Genomic DNA, 22,739 nt, shown 5'->3' with positions numbered 1-22,739 from the left:
TTGCTGCTAGTTCTAGTTGCCCTAAATGACGAAGGTCTGATTTCTTTAGGTCTCAGGTGAAGTATTATTTCTTGGCACTTTTTATATAGGAAAGAACCATGTCATGTATTCAGTACAGTCTCACTAGGTTTAGCCCCTTTTTAGCCAGCAGTCATAAGATTCTATCCCTTACCCCAACAACACACACACACACACACACACACAAACACACACAGCCCGAGTGCGTGCACCCTTCCCTCCCTTCATGCACTGGTTTCCAGCAGTGTAATATACACATGTAGATAAGTGGCTGTAACTTCGTTTGGTCTCTGAAAAATCCCATGGTGGTCTCTCTTCCACCAGCTAGCTGCCAGCCACTGTCACTAATTCTAACTCCTGCTTTCCTTTGGACTTTGATGTTGGATTGTTTTAAAAGCTAATTTGCATCAAATAGTAAAGATTATCTATTAACTTCCCTAGCAAGTTCCTGGCAGTTTTATAGTCTGCTTTGTAAAAAGACGCCATTACTCTATTTCTTCTGAACCTTTGAAAGCATTTATTTCAACTTCCCTTTCAATAAGTAGAATGGTTTTAAGTAGAGACATAGTGGCTTCAGTTCTTATGATCACATGTGTTCTCATGCTGTGAAAATTAAGAGTTTAATTAAGAGAAAGAAGAGAGAGAGAGAGAATGATACTGATGGAGGAAAGGAAGAAGGGAGGAGAGAGAGACACAGAGAGAGAGACAGACAGACAGACAGAGAAACAGAGAAAGAAAGAAAGAAAGAAAGATATTAAAAATTCTCCAAGATGTAGAACAAAGTATTCAATTTTGGTTGTTAGAACTGAGCTCCTGTGCTGGCTGTGTCACTAACTTTCTTGTAACTGTGACCAAGTGATTTATCATTTATAGTCCTGTTATCTTGTCTGGAAAATGAAGGAATTGGCCTGTAGATCATCATTGCCCACATTGTGAGTCTGTGACTCAGGCTCGTATTAAAGCAAAAAATGTGGGGAATGTATCTTAGCTTCAGGTCTGCTTGAGTTCATGACTAAACAACTCAACTACCAATAAAAAGCACAGATTTTTATGCATTATAAAAATGTATAGGTTCACTCTTTCTCATCTCCTTTCCTGCATTGCCTGGACCTGCTGCTATCAAGGCAGTGCTTCACATTTGGGAGACACTGGTAGATATAGCACTTTCATATTCACACTAAAGGAAAACAGGAACCCTGGGGTGCTTATTTCTTTCATTCACATAGACACAGTCATTCTGATTTACAAGAAATATTACCTTTGGATAAGAGAGAGTATTCTAAGAGGGCACAGCTTGTCTCTGTATTTCTAGGAGTTTGTGGTTATAAAGCAAGGGACATTCAGAACTTAGTCGTATGCTACCTCTAATAATTTGGAGAGGTGAGGTTGTCTCCTCAAATAGATTATAAACTCCTTGAGGGAAGAGAATCTATCTTATATGCATTTTTTTGTCGCTCAAAGACCAAATGCAGTGCTATGCACATAGCCTACAAGTTAGCAATGCACTTCCTCTCTCTGATAAAAAGTTACTGACTCATGGCATCTTAGCCTCGTATGGTGATTTTGATGTTTCTAGTCCAACTTCCCATGCAGTGTGATAGAAACCCAGTGCAGAGGAGCGCACCACCTAGCGAAGCAGGTCAATGCACTGTTGGACAGCTCAAGCTCTGAGCTGGTCCTTCACTGTGTTGAGCTAACATGTGTCTCTCTCTGTACTCTATATTTTCACCCCTAGATCCTTCTGGAGAAACAGAAAACAAGTCAACTGCTTGCCTTTATATTGTTCATCTCCATAGTTCCTCATTTCCTAACTATTTAGATAAGGAACTTGATGGCTTCAGAGTAAATACATAGCAAAACATTAAAAAATTATTTTTAGTCATTGTAGTCATGGGATGAGGTTTGTGAGATTCCTATTTCCATATTGAACAAAATGAATTCTGATGATTTATTTCAGAAGCACTTTTTAGTGCCAAGCACTCTTCAGAGTGCTTTATAAATATTAACACACTTTAATCTACAATCCAACCCTGTGAGATTAATACTGTCTTTGACACCATTTTATGGATGAGGAAACTGAAGTACAGATGATTTAGATAACTTGCCCAAGGTCTTTCAACTGGTAAGAGGTAAGATTATGAACAAGGGCTTCTTGTTCCAAAATCCTATTCTCAACCACTATGCAATGATGGGATATCTTTTAGGGTTTTTTTAAATTTATTTTTTAAGCTGGGTCATGTAATTTTTTTCTCTTTTTCATTCTCATAAATTAGTACCTAGCTGTTTAAAGTTTCCAATTTTTCATGAGACTTATTTAAAATTAAGTTTCCTTTTTAAAGGTCTGGAAAAGGTACTGCTTAAAGATCTTTCCTTTGTTGTTTGTTTTTGCCACCTTGAAGCACTATACCTTTATTTTGATTATATAAAGCTTTTTCCGATTTAGTTAACTGATGTTGCTAATATCTGGGAAAGTTCTACTCCAGTCTCTAAGGATGCTGTTACATCAGCTCTGTTTTCTGTCCCTAGGGAAGCTCTACTTTTTTCCATCTAGGTCCTTTGCACTCTCCTACACTGAATTTATTTAAATGTTTGCTTTGGCTCAAGCCTAAAACATCAAATAAATACCATAATTTGCTCATTTATATATTTTTCACTTTCTTTAAATTCCTAACAACTGGCCTACCATGTCTAAAACCAGTTCTATGTCATTAACCTGGATCTTGGATTTATGGAGTGCCTACCTCACACCAGGGATTTTCACATCTGTCCTATGATTTAATCCTGCAAGGAAACTGAGATGCTGAGGTTAAATATCTTGACCAAGAGTCAAATCCAGGTCTTTGTGATTCTAAAGCTCATTTTATACAGTACAGAACAACTAGCCTTTCTTCACTTCCCTGAGCTTTAGTTTTCTCATCTGTGCAATGAAAATAAATGGATTGAGAGCCTATTAAGCGTGAGGTACCAGGCCAGGTCCTGCGCAAAAGTGGTTCACAGAAATAGCTACACAACTATGACATAATAGGCTTGTGGTGGAGAGTTCTGTTTGAGCACCCGGTGATGCCTTCTTCTTGGTAGAGGTGAGAAGCTGCCCCTAGAGGAAAAAGTGAGATTTCTCCCTTTCTAAAGAAGCACACTCTATAATTCTATTCTACCATAAAATAGATACATTGAAAAAAATCATGTTGTACTCTTCTTTCTATAAACAGGTTTATTAAGTGTGTGGCATCACAATTATAGTTTGCTAGACTACTAAAGTCCATGAGAAGAGGAACCATGTCCAGTGCCTTGTATATAGTACTTAATACATATTTGGAGGATGAATGAAGGAAAAAAGACATTTTTGTAAATATATGGACTCTTACCTACACACGACTGACAATTCAAAGATTTTTTAATGAGTAACTACTATCTTATGCCTACTGCCACCTCTATTATTTATATAATTTTCAACTCAGCTAACACTTATTGAGAACCTAGTTGTGCTAGGTACTGTGCTAGGGAAGGTAACAGTGAACGTACCTACAGTTCTAGCAATGTTTAATTCAAATTAGCATTGTTCTTGAATGCAGTTGTAGAATGTAGAACAGTTTTAATAGAATGGTGGAGATGGAAGCCATCTTGTAGTGAGTGCAGGAGTGATTGAGAGTGAGGAAGAGGAGGAATCATTTGGAAGATATTCCAGCAATGAAGGCTTAGGAAGCCTTCCTTGAGAGAGAGGCAGAGCTGAACTGTAGAAAAGTTGCATGCATGTTTGTGGAAGAGACAGAATTGTAGCTCAAGAGATAATGGGAAGGGCTTCCCTGGTGACACAGTGGTTAAGAATCCGCCTGGTTCGAGCCCTGGTCCGGGAAGATCCCACATGCTGTGGAGCAACTAATCCCGCGAGCCACAACTACTGAGCCCGCATGCCACAACTACTGAAGCCTGCGCCCCTAGAGCCCGTGCTCCACAACAAGAGAAGCCACCGCAATGAGAAGCCCGCACACAGCAACAAAGAATAGCCCCCACTCGCTGCAACTAGAGAAAGCCCGTGCACAGCAACGAAGACCCAACACAGCCAAAAATAAATAAATTTATTTATTTATTTATTTATTTTTTTATGGCTGTGTTGGGTCTTCGTTTCTGTGCGAGGGCTTTCTCTAGTTGCAGCAAGTGGGGGCCACTCTTCATCGCGGTGCGCGGGCCTCTCATTATCGCGGCCTCTCTTGTTGTGGAGCACGGGCTCCAGACGCGCAGTCTCAGTAATTGTGGCTCACGGGCCCAGTTGCTCCGCGGCATGTGGGATCTTCCCCGACCAGGGCTCGAACCCGTGTCCCCTGCATTGGCAGGCAGACTCTCAACCACTGCGCCACCGGGGAAGCCCTAAATTTATTTTTTAAAAAAAGATAATGGGAAGATTCCTGAGAAACATGGTCACACATGGAGTGAATGAGTTCCTGAGGATATTATGGTTTGGCCTATTCATCAGTAACCTTGTGGGCCTAAACATAAGGTTTTTTAAAATGAAAGTTATATAACATCTGGATTCCTGAAATCATGTCATCTGTCCACTAAGATGATCTTTTCCAAATTTGTTTGAAATTTTGAAAATAAAATGCAAACATGAGGAGCTGTGGCTTATCTGTGTTTATACCCTTGACATCTAGTTATGTGGCCCCGAAGTTAGTCCTTAATAAATGTTTGTTTGAAGAATGTATTTATGAAAGAGAAATTATGGAGAACTACTATCAATATGTATTCAATAACTGGATATGAGCCATCTACCTGAATGGTTTAGAGTCCTTCATTTAATTGCCTGAAGGTAATGAGCTAGATTTGATCTTTCAGGATTACTTGCAACTCTAGCGTTCTTAAAGTCTTTATCCTTTGATGAATGAGTCTTGTTTGACTTTTGACAAACCTAATAACCGAAGCTGTATTGTTTCAGTGATTACTAATGTGAAAGTTGTTTTGTTCCTTGAGGCTTGAATGGTTTTAGTGGAACAAGTACATGTGATTGATGATATCATCCATATTTGGACCCTGGGAATTTAAGTTCAGTTTTCTGTCAGTGTGAGTTGAAGAAGTTTCTATTATGCTGAGAACTTTATGATCTTTTGTGAGATATACTGTTATTTAAGATAGAATCAAGGCATTTTGGTTTCCTTCACTGATATATTGAATTATATGGCAGTCCAATTTAATCATTTTAGTCATTCAGTACTTGGTGATATAGATGATATCATGTTAACCTAATTTCCTCATCATTCCTAAAAGGTATACTCACATGATTTTAAATTGATGAACACAACATGGTAACTACAGTATAGAATTTTATCAGTTTTAATGGGATTCCATTCACCTGAGTATAAATGTAAATGCTCTCTTTAATCCAATATTTAAGCCATTACTCCTTCTCCTTCTCCTCCTCCTTTTTTTGCTTGGCCATTTAAAAATGAGTTCATTTTTTGAATGATTCTTATCTATAGGTATTTTCCTATTTTCCATATATGTTGGTGCTTACCTTAGTGTACAGACTTCCTTGCTGGTTTGACTTCAGCATTTTCCTTGAGTTTTATTTTCAAATCCTGCTTTCTTTTCAGGCTCTTACTCAGATCATGTCGTGAAATCCTCATGTGGAGAAATCATTTTTATTTTGTCTTCTCCTTTTGATTTGCATACTCCAGGTTTGATATAACAAGCTTACAAATTAGCAACAGAGAGAGCTTTAATAGGTGCTGGCTACTTTGCTGTAGTATTATAGCTTCACAGTTTTTTCATAATTTCTCAGTCTTGGTTCAAAGTTTTCACTTTGATTTGGATAACCATTTTTTTTTGTAGAGAGTTTTATTATTGGGGGAGGGATTTAGTATGCCCAAAGGCTTTTATGCTTCCCTTCTGCCAGCTGGATGCCAGATTTCTGGACCACATGTTCTTTTGAATGGGTGATTTTAAACCCAATGTGTCAAGCATTTTCTAACTTATTTGCCAGACATGCATGAAAAGATATATTCAAAAAATTATAAGCAATTCAGGATCCTCTGGCTTCCATGGATAGGAAGTAATGAGCTTTCATATTGTAATTACAGGAAGCTGGGAAGAAAATTGAGAAACTGGAGATTTTTAAATTAGTGCCCATAGCTCTATTATTATGACATCTGAGAACTTTAAATATTGAAAAACTCAATACCACTATTTGGTGACAAGTCTGGAACTGAGATTTGTGACAGATTTTGTTTTGAAATTAGACTTTAACATTGCTCCTTAATATTATCTACTTCATAGAGTATTGGGATGATTGAATGAGATAATGAATATAAAACTCTTAACACAGTGTCTGGCACAGAATACGAGCTCCATAAATGTTAAGTATTATTAACCTCTAGAAATACCAGTTGTTTAATAACTAAGATATCACTTTAGAATACATCATTAAATCTGCTCAGCAAAGCAAATTTATCCTTCTTATTGTGTTTTAGTGGTTATTTTGTGAACCCTAAACTCACTTTTGGAATTTTTACTCAATAAAATTCCCAGTGTCTCAATTGATTCGAAATTGATATAGAGAATATTCTTAATGGAATAGTTGGTATGTACGTTTATCCTGACCACAGAGGATAGCAGGAGAAATGGACTCTCATAGGTAGAAATAGGAAAAGAGAAGCCAAAACCAAACATTTGGTTAGCAGGAGAAATATGCCAGATCATATGTTTTGGCTAGCAACAGACTGTGGCCAGGAGGGTCAGTCAGATGGTTATAAGCAGGTAAACTGAGTCTGATTCTAAAAGGTTAAATTAAAGAAGAAATTAAAGAAGACCAGGTAGACCATCGTAGAAAAGTAGTCTAAAGTTTGTCTACAGTAGAGGCAGTTGGGACAAAATCATGTGTGTAAAGAAGGTGGTGTTCTCTGAAACTGAAAGAGGGTGTCAAGGCAGTTGCACTGAAATTAATGGAAGACACAGACTCACAGGGGTCAATAAATCCTTATATCAGTGGCAAGGGACTGCCTTTCCCCAGGGATTCAAAGCTTCAGAGAGTGCCCTTCTGGTTTTCAGCAATGTGAAATTCATCCATAGCCAGGAATTAAGCTCAAACATGGATATGTGTTGTCAGTGAAAGAAACTAAATGAATCAGGACAATTGGGTTAAACTTTGGGGATCTGCCCACCCATTCTGACCGCAGATGGACAAGATATCAGATATGATGAAATCGGACCATGTGCTCTTCATGTGTACACTAACAGTTTCAGGCATTTTAGCCAAGTAGATGAACCTTTCTGGGCCACTGTTCAAGGTTGAAGTAATCAATAGGTTACTTTGCTCCTCACTGGCTTTGATAATTCTTTTTATTTTATTTTATGTGTTTATTTTATTTATTTATTTTTGGCTGCGTTGGGTCTTTGTTGCTGCGCGGGCTTTCTCTACTTGCAGCTAGCGGGGGCTACTCTTCGTTGCGGTGCACGGGCTTCTCATTGCAGTGGCTTCTCGTTGAAGAGCACGGGCTCTAGGAGCACTGGCTTCAGGAGTTGTGGCTCGCGGGCTCTAGAGCTCAGGCTCAGTAGTTGTGGCGCACAGGCTTAGTTGCTCCGCGGCATGTGGGATCTTCCCAGACCAGGGATCGCACCCGTGTCCCCTGCATTGGCAGGCGGATTCTTAACCACTGCACCACCAGGGAAGCCCTGGCTTTGATAATTCTGCTGTGACCACATTTACAGTTATTTGGGGTATTTTCATATTTGATGTGGGCTTGATTTTTCTATACCTTCCTTTTTAAAATCTGAAATCTGGATTTAAATTATACACCTTACAGAAGTAGGAACATAAGTTATTTCCCCATTTATTGAGGCAAACCAGAGTTGAAATTGATAGATTTCACAGAATTGTTCTTATAGAAGATGAGTATTACATTTCAGGGTTTAGGTGTTGCTTTCCATTTTCATGGTACAATTAGAGCAATCTTCTTCCTGGCTCCCCTCTGCTTTGGGGGTTTTGTAATCTTTCCTTTGAGACTTGTTGAGATTGACTGAATGATAGAAGAGAACTATTCTATCTGGGCCAGGAAGACAACTTTATAATGACAGTATTATAGTTACACACCTTTCTTTAGTGTTAGCAAGGGCATTGACTACTTGTCCAAAATTCAGTTAAAAGATGTTAAAAAGACAGCCTATTTTACATTTTCTCTAAATTTTTCTATAAAGAAACACCCATAATTTCCAATCCAGTATAAATCACTCTGAAATATCAAGAGAAAAATGGAATTCTTATTTTAGAGGCTGTTAAGGATACTCTCAGGCCAGTGTGAAATGTAGAACTTAAGATTCTGACCTGTCTGTGCTCCGAACTCTTCACTCCTAATTCTTTTTTTAAAATTCAATTTATTTAAACAAACAAAAATATTCACCCATTTCTCCCACTCCCATCCCCCACCTCTGGCAGCCACCGATCTGTTCTCTATATGTATGAACACTTGGATTTTATATGTGTGTGTGTGTGTGTGTGTGTGTATTTTTTTCCCACATGTAAGAGAAACCATATGGTATTTGTCTTTCTCTGTCTGACTTATTTCACTTACCATAAAGCCCTCAAGGTCCATCCATGTTGTCACAAATGGGAAGATTTCATTCATTTTTATGGCTGATAATATTCCATTATATATACATATATATCACAATTTCTTTATCCATTCATCCATCCATGGACACTTGGGTTGTTTCCATACCTTGGCTACTGTAAATAATGCTGCAGTGAACACGGAGGTGCATATATCTTTTCAAACTAGTCTTTTCGTTTTCTTTGAATAAATACCCAGAAGTGGGATTGCTGTATCATATGGTAGTTCTATTTTTAATTTTTTGAAAAACCTCCATACTGGTTTTCATGGTGTCTGTACCAATTTACATTCCCACCAACAGTGCACTAGGATTCCCTTTTCTCCACATCCTCACCAACATTTGTTATTTCTAGTCTTTTTGATAATAGCCATTCTGACTGGTGTGAGGTGGTATCTCATTGTGGTTTCTCTGATGGTTAATGTTGTAGAGCATCTTTTCATGTATCTGTTGGCCATCGGTATATCCTCTTTGGAAAAATGTCTATTCATATCTTCTGTACATTTTAAAATCAGATTATTTGGGGTTTTTTTGCTATTGAATTGTATGAGTTCTTTATATATTTTGGATATTAACCCTTTATCAGATATATGCTTTGCAAATATTTCCTCCCATTCAGTAGGTTGCCTTTTTATTCCATTGGTGGTTTCCTTTGCTGTGCAGAAGCTTTTTATTTCGATGTATTGCTGTGCAGAAGCTTTTTATTTCGATGTAGTCCTACTTGTTTAGTTTTGCTTTTGTTGCATTCATTTTTGGTGTCAGATTCAAAAAAATCATTGCCAGGACCTATGTCAAGGGGCTTATTACCACCTATGTTTTCTTCTAGGAGTTTTATGGTTTCAGGTCTTATACTCACATCTTTAATCCATTTTGAGTTAGTTTTTGTGTGTGGTGTAAGATAGTGGTTTAGTTTCGTTATTTTGCATGTGGCTGTCCAATTTTCCCAACACTGTTTATTGAAGACACTACCCTTTCCTCACTGTACATTCTTGGCTTCTTTAGTCATAAATTAACTGACCATATATGAGTGGGTTTATTGATGGGCTGTCTATTCTGTTCCATTGATCTATGTATCTGTTTTTATGCCAATACCATTACTTACTATAGCTTTGTAATATAGTTTGAAATTAAGGACCACGGTGTGGTGCCTCCAGCTTTGTTCTTTCTCAAGATTGCTTCGGCTACTTGGGGTCTTTTATGGTTCCATATAAATTTTAGGACTGTTTTTCTATTTTTGTAAAAAATCTCATTGGAATTTTGGTAGGGATTGTATTGAACCTGTATATTGCTTTGGCTAGTATGGATGTTTTAACAATATTAATTCTTTCAATCCATGTGCACAGAATATCTTTTCATTTATTTCTGTCTTCTTCAACTTCTTTCATTAATGTCTTATAGTTTTCAATATATAGGTCTTTTACCTCCTTGGTTAAATTTATTCCAGGGTATTTTCTTTTTGATGCAATGGTAAATAGGATTGTTTTCTTTTTTTTTTTTAACATCTTTATTGGAGTATAATTGCTTTGCCATGGTGTGTTAGTTTTTGCTTTATAACAAAGTGAATCAGTTATACATATACATATGTCCCCATATCTCTTCCCTCTTGCATCTCCCTCCCTCCCACCCTCCCTATCCCACCCCTCTAGGTGCTCACAAAGTACCGAGCTGATCTCCATGTGCTATGTGGCTGCTTCCCACTAGCTATCTATCTTACGTTTGGAAGTGTATATATGTCCATGCCACTCTCTCACTGTCCCAGCTTACGCTTCCCCCTCCCTGTATCCTCAAGTCCATTCTCCAGTAGGTCTGCATCTTTATTCTCATCTTGCTCCTAGGTTCTTCTGACCATTTTTTTTTTTTAGATTCCATATATAGGTGTTAGCATACGGTATTTGTTTTTCTCTTTCTGACTTATTTCACTCTGTATGACAGACTCTAGGTCCATCCACCTCACTACAAATAACTCAGTTTCGTTCCTTTTTATGGCTGAGTAATATTCCATTGTATATATGTGCCACATCTTCTTTGTCCATTCATCTGCTGATGGACACTTAGGTTGCTTCCATGTCCTGGCTATTGTAAATAGAGCTGCAATGAACATTTTGGTACATGACTCTGTTTGAATTATGGTTTTCTCAGGGTATATGCCCAGTAGTGGGATTGCTGGGTCGTATGGTAGTTCTATTTTTAGTTTTTGAAGGAACCTCCATACTGTTCTCCATAGTGGCTGTATCAATTTACATTCCCACCAACAGTGCAAGAGGGTTCCCTTTTCTCCACACCCTCTCCAGCATTTATTGTTTCTAGATTTTTTGAAGATGGCCATTCTGACCGGTGTGAGATGATATCTCATTGTAGTTTTGATTTGCATTTCTCTAATGATTAATGATGGTTGAGCATTCTTTCATGTGTTTGTTGGCAATCTGTATATCTTCTTTGGAGAGATGTCTATTTAGGTCTTCTGCCCATTTTTGGATTGGGTTGTTTGTTTTTTTGATATTGAGCTGCATGAGTTGCTTGTAAATTTTGGAGATTAATCCTTTGTCAGTTGCTTCATTTGCAACTATTTTCTCCCATTCTGAGGGCTGTCTTTTCGTCTTGTTTATGGTTTCCTTTGCTGTGCAAAAGCTTTTAAGTTTCATTAGGTCCCATTTGTTTATTTTTGTTTTTATTTCCATTTCTCTAGGAGGTGGGTCAAAAAGGATCTTGCTGTGATTTATGTCATAGAGTGTTCTGCCTATGTTTTCCTCTAAGAGTTTGATAGTGTCTGGCCTTACATTTACGTCTTTAATCCATTTTGAGTTTATTTTTGTGTATGGTGTTAGGGAATGTTCTAATTTCATTCTTTTACATGTAGCTGTCCAGTTTTCCCAGCACCACTTATGGAAGAGGCTGTCTTTTCTCCACTGTATATTCTTGCCTCCTTATCAAAGATAAGGTGACCATATGTGCATGGGTTTATCTCTGGGCTTTCTATCCTGTTCCATTGATCTATATTTCTGTTTTTGTTCCAGTGCCATACTGTCTTGATTACTGTAGCTTTGTAGTATAGTCTGAAGTCAGGGAGCCTGATTCCTTCAGCTCCGTTTTTCTTTCTCAAGATTGCTTTGGCTATTCGGGGTCTTTTTTGTTTCCATACAAATTGTGAAATTTTTTGTTCTAGTTCTGTGAAAAGTGCCAGTGGTAGTTTGATAAGGATTGCATTGAATCTGTAGATTGCTTTGGGTAGTAGAATCATTTTCACAATGTTGTTTCTTCCAATCCAAGAACATGGTATATCTCTCCATCTATTTGTATTATCTTTAATTTCTTTCATCAGTGTTTTATAATTTTCTGCCTACAGGTCTTTTCTCTCCTTAGGTAGGTTTATTCCTAGGTATTTTATTCTTTTTATTGCAATGGTAAATGGCAGTGCTTTCTTAATTTCACTTTCAGATTTTTCATCATTAGTGTATAGGAATGCAAGAGATTTCTGTGCATTAATTTTGTATCCTGCTACTTTAGGATTGTTTTCTTAATTTCTCTTTCTGATACTTCATTATTAGTGTATAGAAACACAGCAGACTTTTGTGTATTGATTCTGTATCCTGCAACTTTACTGAATTCACTTATCTGTTTTAGGAGTTTTCTGATGGAATCTTTAGAGTTTTCTATATGTAATATCATGTCATCTGCAAATAGTGACAGTTTTACTTCTTCCCATCCTATTTGGATTTCTTTTATTTCTTTTTCTTGCATAATTGCTCTGGATAGGATTCCCAATACTATGTTGAATAAAAGTTTCTGAAAATGGGCATCCTCGTCTGGCTCCTGATATTAGCAGAAAAGCTTTAAGCTTTCAACCATTGAGTATGATGTTAGCTGTGGGCTTGTTATATATGGCCTTTACTGTGTTCCTCTCTACCCACTTTGTTGAGAGTTTTTATCATAAATGGGTGTTGAATTTTGTCAAATGCTTTTTCTGCATTTTTTGAGATGATCATATGATTTTTATCCTTCATTTTGTTAATGTTGTGTACCACATTGACTGATTTGCAGGTGCTGAACCATCTTTCCATCCCTGGAATAAATCCCACTTGATCTTGGAGTATGAACCTTTTAATATATTGTTGAATTCAGTTTCCTAATATTTTGTTGAGAATTTTTGTATCTGTGTTCATCAGGGAAATTGGCCTGTAATTTTCTTTCCTTGTGGCATTTTAAAATTTATTTATTTATTTATTTTTGGTTGCATTGGGTCTATGTTGCTGCATGTGGGCTTTCTCTAGTTGCGGCGGGCGGGGGCTACTCTTTGTTGTGGTGTGCAGGCTTCTCATTGTGGTGGCTTCTCTTGTTGCGGAGCACGGGCTCTAGGCACACAGGCTTCAGTAGTTGTGGCACGTGGGCTCTAGAGCGCAGGTCTTCAGTAGTTGTGGCACACGGGCTTAGTTGCTCCACGACATGTGAGATCTTCCTGGACCAGGGCTCGAACCCATGTCCCCTGCATTGGCAGGCGGATTCTTAACCACTGTGCCACCAGGGAAGTCCTGTTGTGGCATTTTTGACTGGTTTTGATATCAGGGTAATGCAGACCTTGTAAAATGAGTTTGGAAGAGTTCCATTCTCTTCTATTTTTTTGGAAGAGTTTGAGAAGGATTGATATTAATTCTTTGAATGTTTGGTAGAATTCACCAGTGAAGCCATCTGGTCCTGGACTTTTGTTTGTTGGGAGGCTTTTGATTACTGATTTGATCACCTTATTTGTTATTGGTCTGTTCTGGTTTTCTATTTCATCATGATTTGGACTTAGTAGGTAGTATGTTTCTAGGAATTTATCCAGTATTTCTAGATTGTCCAATTTGTTAGCATATAATTCCTCATGGTAGTCTCATAATCCTTTGTATTTCTGTGACATCAGTTGTAATATCTACTCTTTTATTTCTGATTTTGAGTCCTCTCCCTTTTTTTTCTTGATGAATAATTCTTTACTAAAGCACCCAGCTTTCCAATTAACTCTAGGCAGTTAGCTTACAGATATAAGTCACAGTCGTGTATAATATGAATGTGAAATAATGCCTCTAGCAACAGTAACTTCAGACATAGAGGATAGAACTCTTGTGTATACTTGCTTAAGAAATTTACTTTCCCAGAAAACTCCCTTCAAGTCTTACTAGAACTTTTGGCATTGATGTATTATTAAATTACTTGGTCCTTGAAATCAGGGTACCTTTGGTCCTCTCCCAACTTTTTTAGCCATAAAACTTTTTTCCTCTATCCTTTTACTAGTCTTATAAGTGCTCCTAATAAGGATTGGAGGCTTTGTACTGAGATTGAGAATCTGAATTTATTGGGCATAATACCAGTGATGAAGTCAGGTAAGGAAGCCCTCACTGGATGCTTACTAGATACAGTGATGAATCCCTTTACATGATCAAATCACTTAGATGCTACTTTAGTTTACCTCTCTGACAAATAGTCATACTTATGTGACTCACAAATTTGACTAGAGAGTTACTTGAGCTGTTCATAAGTATTTAAAGGATAAATAAACATTTTGTGATAGCTTCTGATGATTGTTTTCCAATGTGTGTGTGTGTGTGTTGGTGAATAGTGAATGTTCAACCAAATCTTATCAGTGAGTAAATTGGCCCTGAAAATTGAATTGAGTTCAATTCAGTATGTACTTTGGGAGGAGCATGAACACTTTCCAGCCACTGGGGTGCTGGTTAAAGTCCTGTAGCAGGAATTTACAAGATGCCATTACAGCCAAAAAGTTGCTATCTAAATTTAACTCCTGGCATGAGCTTGTTCTGTAGCAAAATCTAACTGAAAAAAAGAAATTCTTGCTGAAATTTCAACTACATTTTTAAAAGGAATTTACCTTGCAGAGAGTAAGACTGAAAAACATTTGAGTCACTTCGTAAAATAGGAATACAGTTATGTGTCCTTAATGATGGAGGTCATTGATAAATGTGTAATTAGCAAAATGAAAGCAAGAAGCTGCACTTTTCAATTTGTTTCTTTACCCACTTTTCATGGCAGCCTGACTTGAATCACTGCCTGTCCTGTCCTCACAGAGCCTGTGAACTAGAGAAACACTCTGACGTCCACCCACTTCTCTCTCATCTTTTGTTCTTCCAGAGTATGTCAGATGCGTAAACTTTGCTCTGATTGTGTGTTGTGGGCTCCTTAAATAAAACAATTTTGCAAGGGCAGATCATTGTTACCATACTGCATTTATGGCCACCAAGTTTCTACTCTGCTTAAAATCTTTGAGAGCGGCTCCTATTTCTATAATAAACATTACAGTCCTTGAGCCATTTTCAAGGATCTTCAGAAACAACCCACACATGATTTCTCTTCCACAGTATGAACCTGCCATCCTAGCCCGCCCATGTCTGCTCACCATCCTACAAATACCTGATACCTAATCTTCTCATCTCATCCTCATTTGTGCTGTTCCTCTTTCCAGGAAGTCTCTCTGCCCCTCCACCGTCACCTAGGTCCTTATCATTCTTTAAGGCCCAGCTCCACTTTCTCCTCTTGGAAAACTCCCTTGACAACTTCAGGCCTGAGTGACATCCTCTTCTCAGAACTCTCCTCGCATTTGTTGTTAATGTTACTGAATTTTGCTCTTAATTGTCTACATTGTTTGCTTTTATTTCATATTATGTTGTTCTTGTCTCCCCAACTCAAAAGAGTTTTCTTGAGTACACAGGCAGTGTTTTAAAGCTCGTCTGGTTCCCCAGAAGCATGTGACACAAGTCTGTGCATATTGTTGGTGGACACAATAAATGTTTGTTGATTAACTGACACTTTCCCACACGAACATTTTCATTTCATTTATTTATTTATTTATTTATTGAGATATAGCTGATTTACGGTATTATAAAAGTTTCAGGTATACAAGTGATTCACAATTTTTAAAAGATTATACTCCGTTTATAGATATATAAAATATTGGCTATATTCCCTGTGCTGTACAATATATCCTTGTAGCTTATTTTATACGTAATAGTTTGTACTTCTTAATCCCCTACCCTTATCTTGCCCCTCCCCCCTTTCCTCTCCCCACTGGCAACCACTAGTTTGTTCTATATATCTGTGAGTCTATTTCTTTTTTGATACATTCACTAGTGTGTCTTATTTTTTAAATTCCACATATAAGTGGTAACATACAGTATTTATCTTTCTCTGACTTATTTCAGCAAGCATAATACCCTTTAAGTCCATCCATGTTGTTGCAAATGGCAACATTTCATTCTTTTTAATGGCTGAGTAGTATTCCATTGTATATTGTATACTATATCTTCTTTATCCATTCATCTGTTGATGGACACTTAGGTTGCTTCCATATCTTGGCTATTATAAATAATACTCCTCTGAACATTGGGGTGCATGTATCTTTTCAAATTAGTGTTTTCATTTCTTGGGATATATGCCCAGGAGTGGGATTGCTGAATCATATGGTAGTTCTATTTTTAGTTTTTTGAGGAACCTTCGTACTGTTCTCCATAGTGGCTGTACCAATTTACATTCCCATTAACAGTGTACAAGGGTTCCCTTTTCTCCACATCCTCACCAACATTTGTTATTCCACATGAACATTTTTAAAGACCTCATTTGCTTGAATTTTAGGGAATCATAATAGGTATTTGTTAAATGGATAAAATGAATGATGGATATGATTTTTTATTTATTTTCGCCACCCCCCCCATCCCCATTCGTGGCCAACCAATTGAATGTATGATTCTCAGGACAGGGATTTAATCTTGTTCAACTTTGCATCCCCAGCACCTAGATCAGTGCCTAGGTCATATTAGATGCCCAATAAATATTTGTTGAATGAATATTCAGCAAAATCACCCTGCATATATTAAATGCAATGTCTTGCGACATTTTGTATTTCTCTCATCTCAAATGCTTGAGCATTATAGGACTTAAATTGCCAAATATGTTAAGTTCCTACTGTCTGCAATTTTAAATCCAGTTTTTTGGTGATCTTTTAATGGCTCTGGGATTTCTGTCCCATGGACATACGCAAGCAATTAACCAGTGTTGTTTGATAACAATTGTGTGCAGAATCCAGGTTTTAGGTTGTTTTTATATTAAATTGGATTAGTTTAAAATATTTAAATGGAATTTATTAGCAAGTTCTCATAATTTCATATATTATTTTAAAAGAGATATATCTTATTTTTTAAAAAAAAAGATGAACTCCTCTGACTAACAAAACCAATCACATTTGTTGCTAGAGCTATGTTTGAAAGAGACAGTGTAGCACCTGTTTTTTTTTCTTTTTATGACCATATATATGCACTGAGGTGGGTCTTTTAATTGTTTTATGAAATAGAATAACTTGATTTACCTGCTTTTTGTAAAAGATGTATTAAATTTGTTACCCTGGGAATATTGTGAAAAATATTCAATGAAGCTTAAAAGAAAAGCTTAATGAAAAAGTTCTGCACATAGGTGAAATGTCCTTATTTTCACACTCATTTTTTTCAGACATAAAACTCAGTTTTCTATAGGATGCTTGTGAAATCATGGCTTCCATCTGCAGTGCTGAGGACCTCTCATATGCCTTAAAGAACTGGATTGGTGGACCACTAAGCTAAACATGTGAGGGAAATAGAACTTGAAGCAAATTAGAAAACTTGAAAGCTTTTAAGCCTTGTCAGCCTGCCAATTCAAGCAGCGTGTAGCAGGGGTGTCATATATTCGTAGAACCAAAATAAATGGCCACAAGGAATTCCTTGTGGTAATACAGATGTAAGGAAAGCTTAAAATGGAAAGAAAGAAAACATTGTTTTCATTTTTTATTCCGGAGGTCGATAAATACATTTAAAGAAATGCCTCTTCAGATATTGCTTTAGGTGCCAAAGAGCATCTTTGTGATCTTCTGGACCAGGCACTGGCAATGTTTCTATGTTATGTGCTGGCTTGTGAAGGGAAGGCAAAAGAAAGGAGGAGACGAGGAAAGTGTAAGAAAAAGTGGGATAAAAGTAACTGCTGGCAGTGGCCTTGCAAGCCACTCTGGAACAAGGTACTATTTCCATTATATCAGTAGAAAATATTTATTTATTTTGTTTTACCATCAAGAACAATTCCATGAGAAAATGTGTGAATCCTTAAAAATATAGATAATCTACTTAATAATGAATCTAGTGTGTATGTAATTTTAAAGTAAAAACTATTTTTAAATTGAAGTATAGCTGATTTACAACGTTGTGTTAGTTTCTGGTGTACAGCAAGGCGATTCAGGTGTGTGTGTATATATATTCTTTTCCACTATAGCTTACTATAAGATATTAAGTATAGTTCCCTATGCTATACAGTAGGACCTTGTGTTTATCTGTTTTACATATAGTACTTTGTATCTGCTAACCCCAAACTCCTAATTTCTCTCTCCCCCTCCCTTTCCCCTTTGGTAACCATAAGTTTGTTTTCTGTGTCTGTGAGTCTGGTTCTGTTTTGTAAATAAGAAGTTCATTTGTATCATATTTTAGATTCCACATATAAGTGATATCATATGATATTTGTCTTTCTCTGTCTGACATTTCACTTAATATGCTATTCCCTGGGTCCATCCATGTTGCTGCAAATGGGTATATTTCATTCTTTTTTATGGCTCAGTAGTATTCCATTATATATATATATATACCACATTTTCTTTGTCCAGTCATCAGTTGATGGGCACTTGGATTGTTTCCATGTCTTGGCTGTTGCAAATGGTGCTGCAATGAGACAGTCTTCTCGCCATTGTATACTCTTGCCTCCTTTGTCAAAAATTAATTGACTGTAGGTGTGTCGGTTCATTTCTGGGCTCTATTCTGTTCCATTGATCCATATGTCTGTTTTTTGTGTCAATATCATGCTTTTTGATTACTGTAGCTTTATAGTATAGCCTAAAGTCAGGGAGCATGATGCCTCCTGCTTTGTTCTTTTTCCTCAGGATTGCTTTGGCAATTTAGGGTCTTTTATGGTTCCATATGAGTTTTAGGATTATTTGTTCCAGTTCTGTGAAAAATGTCATGGATATTTTGATAGGGATCACATTAAATCTGTAGATTTCTTTGGGTAGTATGGTCATTTTAACAAGATTAATTCTTCCAGTCCAAGAGCATGGGATATCTTTCTATTTCTTTAAATCATCTTCAGTTCCCTTTATCAATGTTTTATAGTTCTCAGCATATAAGTCTTTTAACTTCCTTGGTCAGGTTTATTCCTAAGTATTTTTTAATGTGATTTTTAAAAGGGATTGTTTTTTTAAAGTAAAAACGTTTTTTATTTTCCTTATGTTATATCTAATATAGAATTTTTATAAAGGAGCATTAATTAAAATTCAAAAATAACTTTTATTTTCAAGGAAAAATATGTACTTTGGGGATGTTTTCTTGTTTCTTCCTGTGGCTCAAAGTGAAATCTCCTTCACCCCCACTCCCAGTTCAGTTTCATCACACTGATTCTTGGGCAAAAACATTCCAAAAATTAACCTACTATCCAAAGATATAGAGAGAAGTCATTTGGTTATCTCATATTTTTACTCTAAATCCAAGATAAGATCTTGCTGTTATCAAAAGAGCAGGAATAGACCATTCTTTATGGAAACTGAGTGCTCTATATATCAAGAATCGCAGGTATTAACATTTCAATTTGAAAGCTAGAATTATGAGAAAATACTCAACTTTACAGATCTGATAGATATGAAACTGACAGAGGTGGCCAAAGCTTAGCCAGCCTAGAGGATTCTCAACTGACAAAAATCCTTGCTTGGAAGGGTTAAGTTACCATTTAATCTTTGACCTTTCGAAGTAAGAATCCTGAGAAATGCTGTAATGCTCTAACTTCCAATGAGAAGATAGAGTCAGCAAAACTAAGTAAGACATGATCTCTACTTTTATGGAATTTATAGTCTGATAAGGGAGAAAACTTAAGGGCCTATAATAAGAATGTGATCCGTGCCATAAGAGAGACACAGTATCGTGACATGACTAAGAAGGTGGGCTCTGGTCGCAGACTGCCTGGGTTTGAACCATGGCTTGAGGGTAGCTACATGAAGTTGTCCAAGACTTAACCCTTTTCCACCTCTGTTTCCCCATCTGTAAAATGGGAACAGTAGTACTCTCTTCAAGAGGAATCCGGAGAGCAGTAAGACTTGGTGTGAGTAATTTCTGGGGTGTTCCTTTTAGTGACTCGTTTCTATGCAATAGTGTTTGAGTGTGTGTTTAAGAGTATTGTTAAGTTACAGTGCTTGGTGTACCATTCATGGGAGAATTAGAGACCTGTGTTGGAATCAGAATACCTAGAGTCTACTTCCACCCCTTCATAAACTCTCATAATCATTTCTCTTTGCTATGCCTTTGGTTTCTTCTCTATTTAAATGAGCATAGGAAGTTCTACGACAGCAGGGACCTTATCAGTCTTGTTCCACATCTAGAACAGTGCTTGGCATATAGTGGATGTGGATAAATGTTGGTGCAGCACAACTCAGGAATATTATGAAGATGGCACTGCAACAGGCATGAACGTAGTTTTGAGAAGGAATCATAAGTACTACACAAAAATGACTGGCTTTCGTTGTTTAAGATTCCCAAGAGAGATAAGAGATAAGAAATGATCACTGCTACATTTCTCTGCCAGGATCTAAGCATGAGATTTAGAGTCAGAGGATCTTGCCTGGAGCCATGGTTCTACCACTTAAGGCTTTGTAACTTCAGATAAGTAATTTAGCTTCCTTGAGCTTCATTTCCTTCATTGGTCTTTTTGGGTTATCACCCATGCTTTAGAGTATTCTTTAGAGCTCCAAAGATCAATGAAATAAAAACACTTGCAAGCTGCAAATACCATACAAGTACAAATGTACTAAGAAACGGTAACTTTTCATGTTCTACATTAGAGGGCTATAAATCATGAAAAGCAAACTCGTATTCCTATTACTCAAGTCTAAAGTAGTGAAGATAAAGTTGTATTGTCCCCCAAACAAAGTTGATCTTTAAAATGGACCCCCTCCCTGTCTTTTATACAGAGACGAGCAGAGCGGCAGGACAGAACATCTCTCCACTGTCACACCAGCTCTTTTTAGTTGTTGCACCTAGCTTCTTCTGTGCCAGCTCCAAAAATAGTTCCAGTCTGAAGGAAGACATGCAGATATGCACTGGCTAGAAGTGTTTTGAGGAACTGGCCAGGGTCCCATCAGAGGTTACAGGTCAATTTTAAAAATGAAGAAAATTCCTTCTCCCATTCCCCATCTTACATAAAATGCATGGCCAGAGTTCAATTCCTGTTTGTATTTTTTCATTTGTAGAAGTTTAAAATTCAAATTTAATATTTATTATTTGTTTCTATACTTGATAGACCTCTGTAGAAAAATCTTTCTCCAGACCCTCACTCACTGTTCATGTTCTGAGGAAAAAAAAACCCATTATATATATATATATTTCTTTTTTGTTATTTTTCTTTCAAATGTGTTCAGGCAGCCCATGTAATTTAGTTATAGGATTAAATTTGAATATATCTTTAAATATAAACTTACAAACTCACAGAACATACTCTTTCAGAGTACTTTCTATAATACAAGTGTGGAAATGAATTTACTCTTGAAATTCAAGTTAGGAACACTACTTAGAAGAATGTGTGTCTAAGAAGAATCTAAGAAAGAAAAGATTGGGGTAGCCAATTCCATCACTTATGAAGCTTTTTTTTTTTTTGGTTGTCATGTCTCTTTAGACTTAAAAAAATAGCTTTATTGATATATAATTAACATATTATCCAATTCACTCATTTAAAGTATACAGTTTAGTGAATGGGCTTTGGTATATTCAAAAAATTGTGCAACCATCACCACTGTCTAATTCCAGAATATTTTCGTCACCCCCAAAGGAGACCCCATACACATTCAGCAGTTGCTCCATTTTCTCCCCTTCCCCAGGCCCTCACAACCACTAATTTGCTTTCTGAGTCTATGGATTTACCTATTCTGGATATTTAATATAAATGGAACCATACAATATGTGGCCGCTGTGACTGGCTTCTTCCACTTAGCGTCATTTTTGGGAGGTTCATTCGTGTTGTGGCATGTGTCAGTACTTTATTCCTTTTTATGGTAGAATAATATTTCATTGTGTTGACGTATCACATTTTGTGTATCCACTCATCCGCTGATGGACACTTGGGTTGTTTCTACATCTTGGCGATTGTGAATAGTGCTTCTATGAACATGAGTGTACAAATATGTCTTCGAGATCCTGCTTTCAATTTTTTTGGGTATATACCTAGGCATGGAACTGCTAGGTCATATGGTAACTGCTTAACATTTTGAGGGACTGTTAGACTGCCGCAGCAGCTGCACTATTTTACATTCCCACCAGCAATGTACGATAGTTTCAATTTCTCCAATTTTTCTTTTTTGTAGCCATCCTAATGGGTGTGAAGTGGTATCACATTGTGATTTTCATTTGTATTTCCCCCATCTGGCTGTTTAAAATAGATATATATTTTAAATATTTTTAGAGGTCATTCACCTGACAACCTTAACCCTCTAGAACGTGGTCCTGAATGGAACATATTGCAAAAGGGTTTCCAAACCAGTAAGAGTAGTCACAGACCTTCTGCATGAAAGCCCTGCACTTTGCCCACAGGCCCCTCATACAGTGAGTAACTAACTCTTATTCAACACTCATGATTGGCTGTTATGTATTCCAGAAAGGAGCTGGACAATCCACCATGGCAGATATTGTGGCAGGAAGGGAAGTGACAGTAGAAGTGACAATTAACAATATGCCACTGAAAGAGAACTATAATACTTCCCAGGGCATTTTATGACCCCAAGTCTTCAACCAGAGGCCAAATTATGTTCAGTATTTTTTAAGAAGGCAAAGTTACATATAATACATTTTAGAAATATTTCTATGAAGAATGACTTAGAGAAACACATGTTTTGCTCTTAAATGGATAAGCCTGCATGAATTTTCTATATACTTAATTTCCTAATGGTATCTGAAAAATTAGGTGATATGAGTTTCATCTTGAATGCGAAAAGGATAAAGCAAAAATTCAGATTCTGTAAAATTATTGAAGAAACTGTTTAAAAAAGTAAATGAAATGTTTTCAAGAACTTTATTTCTACTTTTTTGATGAAGTTAACA

General features: G+C 36.9%; 1 protein-coding gene across 9 annotated transcripts in view; it reads left to right on the top strand.

Moving 5' to 3' along the window:
• Positions 1-22,739, top strand: part of MBNL3 (muscleblind like splicing regulator 3) — a 111,772-nt gene that overhangs the window by 31,042 nt on the left and 57,991 nt on the right. The gene's annotated exons all lie outside the window — the stretch shown is intronic.

Source organism: Balaenoptera physalus (assembly GCF_965194825.1).
Source record: "Balaenoptera physalus genome assembly, chromosome: X".
Taxonomy (NCBI): domain Eukaryota; kingdom Metazoa; phylum Chordata; class Mammalia; order Artiodactyla; family Balaenopteridae; genus Balaenoptera; species Balaenoptera physalus.
Note: the sequence above shows the minus strand (reverse complement) of the source record. Positions and strands in the feature narration are given on the sequence as shown.